We start from the raw sequence: 13552 nt of genomic DNA, 5'->3' as shown, positions 1-13552 counted from the left end.
GCCACACCTTATTTCACTTTCTATTCAGTAAGTTACGGTAAGTCTATCAAATGAATGTAAGAAGTCACTAAAACCTTTATCTATCTGCTGCCTGCGCAAGGGCTGATTTAAATTATTGCAAATTTAAAATTTTTCTTCCCTTAGCACAAAAATGCTGTGGCCATACACTAAAATGTCGAATTAAAATACTACTGGCCCTTTCATTAGTTCTGTGACTTTGTTCCAATGTAGGAGGCAGAGGAATGAAGATGTTCTCTGGTCACATGTCCACATTGCATGTCCTGCAACTGCCTGGGCAGGTCATGTGATCAACACTATGTTTGGCTGTAGTTGGTTGCTTGCAGAGGGTTTGATGTCACACAGGATGCTAGCACTGATTGCGGGTGTTAACCTGTTCATCACCGGCGGCAAAGTGATGGCGACGCATGGGCACGTCGATCAATTGCCATGATAACCTTGGGTCTTCTGTCTGGTTTTAACCTATTCATCACAATGTGCAAGTTAAAAAAGTTGTATTAAAAAAGCTAAAAATTCAACCCCCTTTCCCTAGAAGTCATAGAAATATGAATAAACAGTAAAAATCATAAACAAGTTGGGTAATGCCACATCCAAAAATGCCTCATATATCTAAATTTAATAACAGTTTTTCACAGTGTTTAACCCCATAAAGGAAAAAAGCGAAAATGGCACTTATGAGGCAGAGGATGGCAAAATGATTTTTTTTGTACAGGAGGTTTCAATTTTTGTAAATGTATGAAAACATATAAAACCTATATAAATTTGGTATCCCGGTGATCGCACTGACCCAAAGAAAATACAGTAGACATGTCATTTGGGGCGCACAGTAAAAGCCGTAAAACCCAAGCCCACATTTGCACCAAGAAAATTTCACTGTATTTTCATCACTATGAAGTTCAATTTGTTTTGCAGGAAACAAGCCATCACAGAGCTCTCTATATGGAAAAAAAAAAGTTAAAGATTTTTGAAGGCTGAGAGTAAAAAATGGAAACGCAAAAACAAAAAAGGGACGCGACCGGAAGGGGTTAAAAAAGCAAATACATGACAAGAATCTGCATAAGTCAAATTCATTTGTGAGAAAGTCAAGATTCCGTACCTCACTGCCATTTTGCATCTAACCTCGTTCAGTGTTTGTCTGTCTATTATTTGTTGTTTGTCCCTCTGTCTTGTCTCTTCTGGTGTGATCCCACTTTCCATGGCTCGGTTATCGCCATATCTCATTTCTGTATCGTTGTGTGAACACTGGTCTGTCTCTGACTTCCTGTTACCTGTCTGCTCCATCATCCACCAGCTTCAAGACAAAGTAAGTTTTCCCTCTTGCCTTACAGGGTCAATCAGGGTCCATTAGCAGGTTCCTGATAGTGGGTTCTCCCTTATCAGGGCAGTTTGTCTGCTTTAGGCAGGGCCCTAGTCCCCAGGGACATCAAAGGTTTAGCTCGCCACCACTTACCGAGTCTGACAGCTTGCACCAAGTCTGATTTTGGTTGGCTGTTACTGGTCTGGTTCTGACAGGTTCTTGACAGGTTCTTAGACAGAAACTTGTTTCCTTGGTCTAAGAAAACAACCTTACATTGTTTTCCATTAAATTGAACTTGCCAATCAATTGTCCAAGTTGTCAGCAACATCTTGTCTGTTCAAGAGCTTGCTACCACCTTGAAAAGTTACAATTAAAAGAGGAACCACTATTGAGAATTGTGGCAAAAATCCAAAAGAGTGAGAAAATCCAAAAAAGCTTTCCCTGGACATATCAGCTAATTTAGTCCCACCCCCAGTGCACTTAACCCTTGAATGAAAAACACTATTACTGTGATGGCTATATTATACAATGGACAACCTCTGCTAGAACCCAAGATCAATGATGCTACCGTTTGCGGTTGGTTAACCCCTTAAGGACGGAGGGTTTTTCGGCTAATTTCTCGCTCTCCAACTTCAAAAATCCATAACTTTTTCATTTTTACGTGTACAGACCTGTGTGAGGGCTTATTTTGTGCGTAACAAATTTTACTTTCCCGTAATGTTATTTATTTTAACATGCCGTGTACTGCGAAGCTGAAAAAAAATTCCAAATGTGGAAAAATTGAAAAAAAACCGCACGTGCGTCACGTTCTTGTGGGCTGTTTTTACGACTTTCACTCTTCGCTCCAAATAACACGCCTACTTTATTCTTTGGTTCGGTGCGATCGCGGTGATACCAAATTTATATAGGTTTTATTGTGTTTTAATACATTTTCAAAAATTAAACGAATGTGTACAAAAAAGAAAAAAAAATTTTTGCCATCTTCTGACGCTAATAACTTTTTCATACTTTGGCGCACGGAAATGTGTGAGGGGTCATTTTTTGCGAAATGAGGCGACGTTTTCATTGCTACCATTTTGAGGTCTGTGCGACATTTTGATCATTTTTTATTTCATTTTTTATGTTATGTAAAAAGGTGTAAAAGTCGCATTTCGGACATTTGGGCGCCATTTCCCGCTTCGAAGGTCACCGCCGGCCGTAACCGTTTTTATATTTTGATAGATCGGGCATTTTGGGATGCGGCGATACCTAATATGTCTGTGATTTTTACTGTTTGTTATGTTTTATATCCGTTCTAGGGAAAGGGGGGTGATTTGAACTTTTAATATTTTATTAATTTTTTTTATTTTTTAAACTTTTTTTTTTCTTTTTTTTTTCACTATCTTTTAGACCATCTAGGGTACATTAACCCTAGATGGTCAGATCGCTCCTACCATATACTGCAATACTACAGTATTGCAATATATGGCATTTTTGCAGGTCATACAATACAATGAGCCACTGGCTCATTGTAACGAACCTGCATAAACCATGTAGCCTCGTGTCAAAAGAAGACCCGAGGCTACCATGGTAACCGATCGCCGCCCCCCGATGACGTTCGGGGGCGTGGCGATCAAAAAAAAGATGGCGGCGCCCAGGCGCCCCCGTCTTTTAAACGCCGCCCGCGACTTTGCGGGCGGCGTTTACAGGGTTAATAGCCACGATCGGTGCAAGCACCGACCGCGGTTATTAGCGGTGGGGGTTTTGTGCAAAATGCAAAAACCCCCACCTCTGTATGAAGAGGACTCAGCCCGTGAGCCCTCTTCATACATCCCTTATACCTCTGCGCCGTAGAGCTACGGCGCAGAGCGTTAAGGGGTTAAATGACGGCAGCACCTGTAAAATTGTCAGGGTGGTGGAAAGTCATACAGTATTCACTTTAACACACAGTTACAAAATAGAAAAAATATAACAGTGTACTTACCTTTCTCTAAACAAGAAATAAACATAAATGAATCCGAATCAACAATTTTTCACCATTTCACTACCAATAAAAACGTTAACGAAACGGGATCGAAAGGTCTTCCAATTGTATCACTGAAAGCGTCTGCCCGTTCCACAAAATATTAAAACTTACACACCTGTGTACAGCCAAGAAGTTATGGCTGACAGAATATTGCGAAACAGCTAATTTTTTAACACTAAAAACACAAAAGCAGAGCTTGTAAGAATATGGCGTAACTTTATTTTTACATTTTACGGCTTTATAATACAATGCATGGAATATTAGATGGTGCTGCTAGAAAGTACACTTTGTAAAAGAAAAATATATTTTTGTGGTGCAGCAATTAGAAAGTAGAAACACAAAAATAAAAGAGACTTGATTTTTTAAGGGTCAGATGTCGACTTGTATATGCATCTATGAATAGTGCCCTATAAATCAACCATTTGAAACCATTTTTTTGTTTCATCAAGTTTTACTTCTTTCAAATATATACATGTATTTACATCAATTCATTTTCTTAAATCTTCTTATATATTACAACATTTTTTCGGCTAGTGTACGTACGTCCTAGTGAGTGTGCTATCACATGTTTGGAGGCCCCAGGGCTGAGACTGCCTTGTCTCTGACTGTTGGACAGAGTGGTATCGTCCACCTGCTGTGACGTTTCGAGGGACACGCCCCCTTCCTCACATGTGAGCCTCCAAACATGTGAGTGTTGCGAAGAAAAAAACTACTAGAACGCCAAATGAGGTGAATTTCTTTATATCTCAAAAATTCATGTGATAGCACACTCACTAGGACGTACGTACACTAGCCGAAAAAATGTTGTAATATATAAGAAGATTTAAGAAAATGAAAATGAATTGATGTAAATACATGCATATATTTGAAAGAAGTAAAACTTGATGAAACAAAAAAATGGTTTCAAATGGTTGATTTATAGGGCACTATTCATAGATGCGTTTATTTGGTGGACCAGGAGATCCCCGAAGCCCTAGACCTAAGATTCACTAAAATACCTCTGTATCTTATTATCAAATACGTCTGTCGACTTGTATATGCATACATTTATTTAAAAAAATCTCTATATTGCATTAGTGGTTTGTGGCCACAAAAAGTTAGAGATCTACTGCTGTTAAAGGCTCAGACTGAACACTATTATTGGTTTGGGAGGCATTTCACAAATTTGGTTTCAAGTAAGGGCAATGTACACTATGAACTGGTTAAGGACAGAGGATTTGGAATTTCTCAACAATATGCGCAGAATCCAATAATAATATTACAACATGCTATTTGCTATTATTACAATTCTTTATCCTACGGAATGTAGTGGTGTTTACAAAAATATCTTCTCTTGTCTCAAACTGTACACAGATGTAATGCAGCCAAAATTTCCATTCATATTTCACGCGGTTCCCAGCACACGCACTGCTTGTTTCTTGACATGGGCAGCTTTAGCAGTCTGAAATTATTTGGTTTGTTTTGCACTGTAATAGGTGATTGATGCAGAATGTTACTGCCATCCAATGGTAAAGCTGGAATATAGCCCGAGCTACGTGTTTAATATGATTTGATCAAATTGCAGCCTGGGGAATTTAACTCCTGTGCTACATTTTATAACTTACATCAATACGTTCTTGTTTCTCGTACAGGGAAAGCAAGAAATATGACCACATTTTCAATTTGTTTGCACGTCCTGCAATTCAATTTAACTGTGAATTACTAATACTACAGAACATAATTATCTAAACGTATAAATCAGCCGCAGCTACTCGCGAGAGAGAGAGAACATAATATTTTAGTATTAATGTGTGTGTGTGCCCCTTATTACATTAGTTTAAACTGTTCAATTATATTAATATCCTACTAATATGAAACAGCCTTTTGTTAAGAGCACATAGCCATTCCAAGTTAATTTCACACTCGCTACTTATGGATGCAATAACATTTTTATAAAATTATAATTATTATGAATATATTAACATTTTACAAGTACCCAATGGATATAATCATTGATGGGTAAAATGATCAGAGCTGAAGATAAAATTACTAGTGCTGTTATATTAATTCACACGTATATTACATCAATATTTCTACAAGGGTGAAATAGCAGAAGATGATTATTGTTTTAAATATAAAGTGTCGATCTATCACCATGTGCTGTGTAACCGAAAGGGCTTGAGGTCTTCTCTTGACATTCTTTATCGGCTATGACAGATACTGTATAGTCATGAGCAAGGTTACATTACAAAACATCACTTGTAATGGCATGAAGGATTCCAGGAGTAGAGGGGAAGGACTCCAGGTATATTTCAAGACATATGGCATCATTACTAAAAACATAATTAAATGTATAATTTTTTTTTCAATTTGTCTTAAATAAATTTATATATAAATTTAAATAAAAAATAGTAAAAATATAAAAAGTAAAAATACAAAGTATATCAAACCAAGCATTACAAATAATATAAATACACTCCAAATGTTTGATATTTTGATTTTCAGAAAATATTGATTTGCAGGTCTGTGAATTTAGTTCCTTAATTTTTATTACCATTAACGAAGACACACCTTTTACTTTGGGCCATATGGAAGATGGGCTAGTGGAAAACCCCCTTTTAGCCAAAGGACAGATTTAGCTCTGGTAAACTCTTTTTACATAGTTTGTTTGAGATTTATTTCAATATACAAAATGCATTTTATCTCTGCCTTATTTCCCACAGTGAAATCAGGTGTTTGCTGTCGGCTTTAGTAGACAGACTCAAATGTACCATAAGATGATGGGTGGCCAAATAAGATTTGAGTTCTAATTTGAATACCGGTATTTAAATAAGTGAGTTTTCAAACTCTCCCATTAGTGCAGATGTCATGGAAAAGGACTACGGTCTGGCAGCAGCATATTGCCCTATTGCCCACATGCACACCTTGCCTCACTGTGCATAATTGTGTAGGTAGCAGCCGGGACAGACACAATTTCTGTTGGCTGGTCCTAAAGTCCTGAATATATATATACAGGCAGACTCCGGGTTACATACAAGATAAGTTCTGTAGGTTTATCCTTATGCCGAAGTAAGTCAGACCCTATATATTTACTAAGTGTAACTCCAGCCAAATTATTATTTTTTGTTCCCTATGACAACTGGATTTTAAAATTTTTGGGTCAACAAGGAAAAAAGGATGAACAATAAAGTTTCATCAGAGACACCTTACAATTGATTATTGGAGCCTGGAAATAAAGTTCAATAAATTACTTGCATCCAAAGAGTTTTACTAGAGGTCACAGTGGGCAGAGAGGTCAGTTTGGAACTAGGGGTCATCTGTAAGTAGGGTGTTCTTAAAGTGGGGAGCCCCTGTACATTTGAAAGTGGTCTGCCAAGGTGTTGTGTGCCTGACTATAACTCTGCAAAAGAGGGGGCTGACCAAAATAGTGATAGGATGTACCAATTGGTGGGTAGTGTCTTGTTTTCTCCACCAACACTAATAAAACTCATAAAACACTAATGTCCCCTTTTGACCATAAATGTATAATAAAAACAAAACATTGTTCAGCCCCCAAAGTAATTAATTTAATCTTTCATTGTTCAAGGTCTATTAAATAAAGATCTTACCAAAAGCTTCATTAATGAAAAGATATTTGCACAGTGATTTCAGTACGAATGTGAACTTAAAAAAGAGTCATTTTATGAAATAAAAGTAATTTTAGCCACTTTTTCCATAAGCTTCCATTTAATGATTGCGCCCTGTATGTAGGTTGGAAGTGAAGGATCACCTGACAACAAAATCTGCATAATAAAACTCTGCTTACTTGCTCCAGATGAGCAATGGCTTCCTAACCTCCTATCACGTTCAGCTAAACAAGGTCACTGGCAAAAACCTCACAAAGTCTGCTAACACAGCAAAGAGCCCCAGCAAAGTATCATCAAAATGTGACATAATCAATCAGTCTTGGACACTGCCATCTGGCACATTTTTCACACACTGTAACCTTCCTATTCGGCCTGCATCTAAATGCCTTGTTTTTCATTATAATGATCTTGCATATGTTTATACGGGGCTATACCTGGTCCGTGGCCTCCTACAACACAACTCAGAAGCAGCAAATAGGATTTACTTTCTATTAAATGCTGTGGCTTCCCTATTTATTCTTTGGTAAGAAATTGAGATGATTGTAAAATCTCAACATGAGATTAGAATAGCAGAACATGTAAATATGAGTAAATGCACTGCAACATCTATTGTGCAGGGACAATATATAGAGACCCAATAACATGCTGTAATGTGTTTGATTATAGTTAATCAGATGGTTTAATTTAGGCCTTATGCACACTGCTGCATCTTGTATGGAACACAACTGCTCCACCTATTAAAGGACATCTACAACAGTATCAAATATTGAAAAACAAGCACACTTACATGCAGATGTGTGCCACTTTGGCAGGATCCACTGTTATTTAAGTATCATCTGTTTTTTAATTAAAAATAGACTTTAAATTATGCAAATTAGCCTTAGGGGCTCCAAGCCACGCTAATAACTATGGAGCTTGGGGCCTCTCAGGCTAATTTGCATAGTTTTAAAAACCTTTTTTTGGAAAACCAGGAATTAATAAGCTAAAAGAAGAGCAGAACCTGTAATGTATGTCAGTGTGCTTGGTTTACAATCCTTGATCCTAGTGGTAGATGTCCTTTACGTAGACATTTTCCATTAGAAGCTTTGATCTAATATATATCACCCAATGGAGATCTATACAGTGGGATAAGTAGTGCAAAGACACTGGAAGATGTGTACACTACAGTATGTGTAGTTCAATAAGTTTGCTACTGACTATCAAATTTTATGGAATTGTATGGAGTTTCATAGCTAACACTAATATATTTCAAGAAATAGAAGGAGATTTGAATTTACTTCTTGAACATAGGCCTTCTACTGTAATTATCCACAACTGCACCCTATGGTTAAAAAGGGAATATGGAATAAAGAAGTATTCTATTTGTATTCCCCACCTGCTGACTGGCAAACCAGCTTGGACATGGCAAGTGTGGTGTACAAATCCTACCCAGGCATTCTTACCCAGAAATGGCCTCTGTGTTGCCATTTATTGGACCTGTGCTTGGACAGAAGTTCCAGGGGTGGCGGGACCTACTTCAACTAATGAGTGGACCAAGGGAAAAAAAGGAGGCGAATTCCTCTCGAAAATGGAAGTGATTTTCATTAGACCAAGGCGGCCACTCATTTGGGGACATGTATCATAGTTTTGTCTTTCTGTGGTGAATTTTTGAGATATTTGGCAGCTCTTTTTTGCACCTTATGTATGACCCTGTCTTTTTACTTGTGATACATGTACAGCTTTTCCTATACTGGCAGATGAAAATTTTGGCTTCTTATTGAGACTTTTTTTTGCAAATGTCTCAAATCCACATGAAGCCACATTTACACTACGTTTTGTAAAAGCAAATGTTAACAGTAATGTCATTAGGCAAATCACCTCTCCTCAGCTGTTGTTGTGCATTTCAAAATGCAACCAAAATGCCATGTGGGTCAGTTTTACCCTTAACACTGGCCATTATAAAGGTTTTTTTTTACAGATGTAAATAATAATAATCATTTTCAAATAGCAAAAGTTTATTTAAAAAAAAATATAATACAAGAAGCAGGACTGAGAAGACCACAACAGGTGATATCAGTTCACTACATCAAATTATGATAAGTATAATAAATTCACCAGCAAAAGACATGTACAGGAAGGGTGAACTAAAGCTTATTAAAACATAACTTTTAATATATTCAATAAAACGTCATAGAGTACTTCAGTCCAGAGCCACACTCCATCTCATAACACCAGAAGAAATGGAGAGCAGTAATAAAACAGACAATTTTACATCAATACACAATGGATAGATCTCAGATCAAAAGATAATAAACCAGAAAGATCTCACCTATGACGAGGAGTCAGGAGCCACGGAAATTGTGCTGGAATATGGAGCGGCTACTGTCAACAGAAGGGGGTCCCAGACCAGAAGAAGATGAAGGCACTGCATCCAGGTACCCCTAAAGCTGCTCTGTCCCTGCTCCTCAGAATAGCTCCTGTCCTAACAAGGACAGTCCCAGGAGATCCCTAGAATCTAAAGGTCCCTAGGATTGCCGTAGAATGTCTTCCCAACGCATTTCCAGATCGGCCATCCAGGAAGATTTTTCATCAGGGGAAATAAGATAAATAAATAATGTCAGGTTGGTCACGCCATGGACAGTGGTCCTACAAAGAACACAGTCGTTTATCTTAGTGGCGGCCATGTCAGAATGTTGGGTGGTGGTTTTTAAACCCCCTTTTAAATCCTTCCTAAACATTAAAAAAATGTAAAAATTATATAGAATCTTGCGACAATCCTTTTACATTGTTTGTTATTTGACAAAAAAAATACTTGGCATAGTATTGTTGCGTAATATATACAGTGTAATAAAACATTAAAAACAATCAGTGTTTTCACAGAATCAGACCTCCTGCTGTGTCTATTCTTACCAGTTTGTGTATGGTAAGTCTACAGTTCTCTTAGAAGTTCTCATAAAACAACTGAGAACTTCTGAAAGCCCTTCCCTCTGAGAACCTGGTTGCTTTAGAAAGAGAAGAAGAGTCCCTAGGAACACAAGTTCCTTGATAAGATGAAATATTTATACAGAGGATGGACAACAGGTTGGTTTCATGCAAAATACCTTGTGTAAAAGAAAATACATGTATCTCCATTGGTAACACAGTAATATGGAGGTTTAAGATCATTTATGATGAGATGCAAAAGACAGTGGGAGACATTTAACAGTAACTACGGTAAACTTTTAAAGAGATTTTCAAAATGAATAATTCAGGTGATAATAGTAAACTTTGTAATGCAGGGAAGCAGCACTGCTGAGAAGGTGTGGAGGGTTTATTCACCCAAGGACAAGATGCGACGTTTCAGCTCCTCAATGGAGGAAGGAGATGAAACGTCCATCTTTCCCTCCAGTGAATAAACCTTTCACAACTTCTCGGGAGTGCTGCTTCTCTGCATGTTTTTTGGAGATTGTCGACATTCCCTTGAGTCAGGTCTCAAGTAATAAGTAAAACAAGGGTCTGTCTGTTGATTCATATTACAAAGTTTAGTATTATCCCCTGTACTATTCATTTCTGAAAAAAAAAGAAAATGGTGTCAAACATTTAGCTACACTTAAAGGCGCTGTCCACTTCACATCATGTTTCTGTAACGTATGTAAGGTAGGATATTAGGTAATTTACCTATATACATCTATTTTACTAATAAAAATCTATATATTCTGCATTGCTTTATTGATATGTAAATTAAAACATGCTGTCTTCTAACTCAAAAGTAAGAAATACCTTACCATAAAATGGCCGCAGATGGAGGGTCATGTGATCTCAATCTGTCATGATCAATCACCCTGCCGGGACCTTATGTGAGTGTTCAAGAAAATAAGATCAAGATCCTGGCAGTGCGATTGCTCATGTACAGATAGAGATCACAGAACTCAGTTCTGTTATTGCTGTGCCACTGTCTAAGATCTTCAGAGATTCCCTAATGTCTGGTATGGTGCCAAGTGACTGGAACAAGGGGAATGTGGTGCCAATATTTAAAAAGGGCTCTAGAATGTCGCTAGGCAATAACAGGCCTGTCAGCTTAACTTCCATTGTTGGGGAAATATTGTAAGGGTTACTAAAAGACTACATACAGGAGTATGTGACATCACATAGTATAATAAGTGACAGCCAGCATGGGTTTACTAAGGATAGAAGTGGTCAGACTAACCTGATCTGCTTCTATGAAGAGGTGAGCAGATGCCTGGACAGAGGAGCTTCTGTGGATATTGGGCAGATTTATTAAGCTGTCTAGGAGTAAGAATTTTCTTAGTTGCCCATGGCAACCAATTACAGCTCCCCTTTAAAATATTCATGAGCACTGGTAAAATGGAAGCTGTGCTGTAATTCTGTAATTGGTTGCCATGGGCAACCAAGAATATTCTTACTCTTAGACAGCTTGATAAATTTGCCCCGATGTGTTCTTGTACTTTGAAAAGGCATTTGACACTGTCCCTCATAGACGCCTGATGGGTAAAATAGGTCTATTGGTTTGGCAGAAATTATTTGCAATTGGATTGAGAACTGGCTGAAGGATCATCTCCAGATCCAGAGAGCTGTGGTCAATGATTCCTACTCACAATGGTCACCAGTTATAAGTGGTGTACCCCATGGTTCTGTGCTTGACCTATTTAATTTATTAATGATATAGAGGTAGGAATTATTAGCACCGTATAACCTATAAATCACAAACCCTATGTGTAGTATATACTCAAAAATTCATACAAAACACTGGTAGATCAAAATATCAAAATTTATTGTTTACAGGCAGTCCCCGGGTTACATACAAGACAATTTGTATGTAAGTCGGAACTGTATACTTTATCATTGTAACCCCCAGCCAAATTATTTTTGGTCTCTGTGACAATTGGATTTTAAAAATGTTGGGTTGTCATAAGAATCAGGATTAACAATAAAGCTTCATTACAGACACCAGTGACAACTGTGATAGCTGTTTATTGTAGTCTAAGGCTAAAGTACAGTAAATTACCAACATCCAGAGGTCCGTTTGTAACTAGGGGTCGTATGTAAGTCAGATGTTCTTAAGTAGGGGACCGCCTGTATAGACACCAAATGACATAAAAGATACCCCAATTAAAAACATCATATAAAAACATACAGGAATCATGGACAGTGTGACATACAATCAGCATAAAAATACATATGTGGGCTACTGTACACTCTGAAGAGAAAATTCTATGCACCAAAACATAATAACCAGGCTGTGGAAGGACAATGACACCTGGCCTCTAATTTATACCAATAAAGTGCAAGTGCCGACACTGACAATAAAAGTTATTATAATCACATACATAATGATAAAACCAAAATACACCAGCATGTGCAAAAAGTGTCACTAAATTCAATAGAGCCAAGTGCCAAACCAAAAAGAGTTAATACTAACCACTAGCTTTAATGCTGATTAAATTGCAGTCACACTGTGCAGCACCCCTAAGCGCGTTTTGCACCCAACTTCATCAGGGGTGATTATTAGTACTGTATCAATTTTTGCAGATGACATATTTCCCATTCAAAGGAATGCAGTATTTATTGTCACTCATTTGGAGCTATTTATAATCATTGCTACTAAAACAAGAATACTACAGTGGTAAGCTTACTTTACCCATACGTTTTTTCCAGTCATTAAGGGGCCTTAGGCTAGGCAGACAGGTTTCTCTGTCGACTTAACCTAAGGTCTGCATGGGCTCCCCCTGTGCAGGGAAGAGCAGAGCCCCGACTGTCTTATTGAATTTTTTGTAAAATCTATTAACATCTAATAAAACCTATATAAATTTGGTATCCCTGTCATCGTCTTGAACCAAAGAATATATTAGAGATTCCATTTGGAATATACAAGATGTAAAAACAGAGCCCACAAGAAAATTGCACAAATGCGGTTTCTTGTCAATTTTACCACATTTTGAATTGTATTTCCACTTCCCAGTACAAAGGGTGGAATATAAAATACTGTCACAGTACAATTTGTTACACAGAAAACAAGCCCTCACACAGCTCTGTACACGAAAAAATAAAAAAGTTATAGATTTTTTAAAGTGCGGAGCGATAAACAGAAAGTAAAATGGAGAAAACCCATCAGTGGCAAGGGGTTAAAATGTCCCCTATACCCCCTGTATTGCCCCGGGTTTTTGGCACACACGATCGGATTGTGGCGCATCGGCACCAGCATGCACACAACGGAAATCGGGGGCGTGGCCAAACGAAAACCCGGCGGAGAAACCTCCGCATTTTTTTAAAAAAAGTGTTGTGGGACACCTTCACCAAGTGTAGGATCATGAACTCCAGCGGGCCTCGGCGGACTTCAGCTCAGCAGCGACACCTGGTGGACGTCAAAGGAACTGCCTTAGTGAATCGCCGGAAGACCTGAATCCATCGCAGAGAACGCGCCGCTGGATCGCGAATGGGCCGGGTAAGTAAATCTGCCCCATTGTGTTTCCAACACGTTAAATAAATACACAGTAAATGTAATGTTACCTCAACATGCGATCACAGGTGGTGCAACCAAAATGCCACGAGTAAACAAGGCCCCAGGGGCTCTACAAACATGTCATTCTGCCCTACAAAAGCTGAATGGTGCTCCTTCAATTCCGTGCCTGCCATCTGCCCTGACAGCAG

Source organism: Engystomops pustulosus, chromosome 3 (genome assembly GCF_040894005.1).
Source record: "Engystomops pustulosus chromosome 3, aEngPut4.maternal, whole genome shotgun sequence".
Classification (NCBI taxonomy): Eukaryota; Metazoa; Chordata; class Amphibia; order Anura; family Leptodactylidae; genus Engystomops; species Engystomops pustulosus.
This window is presented reverse-complemented; position numbering follows the sequence as displayed.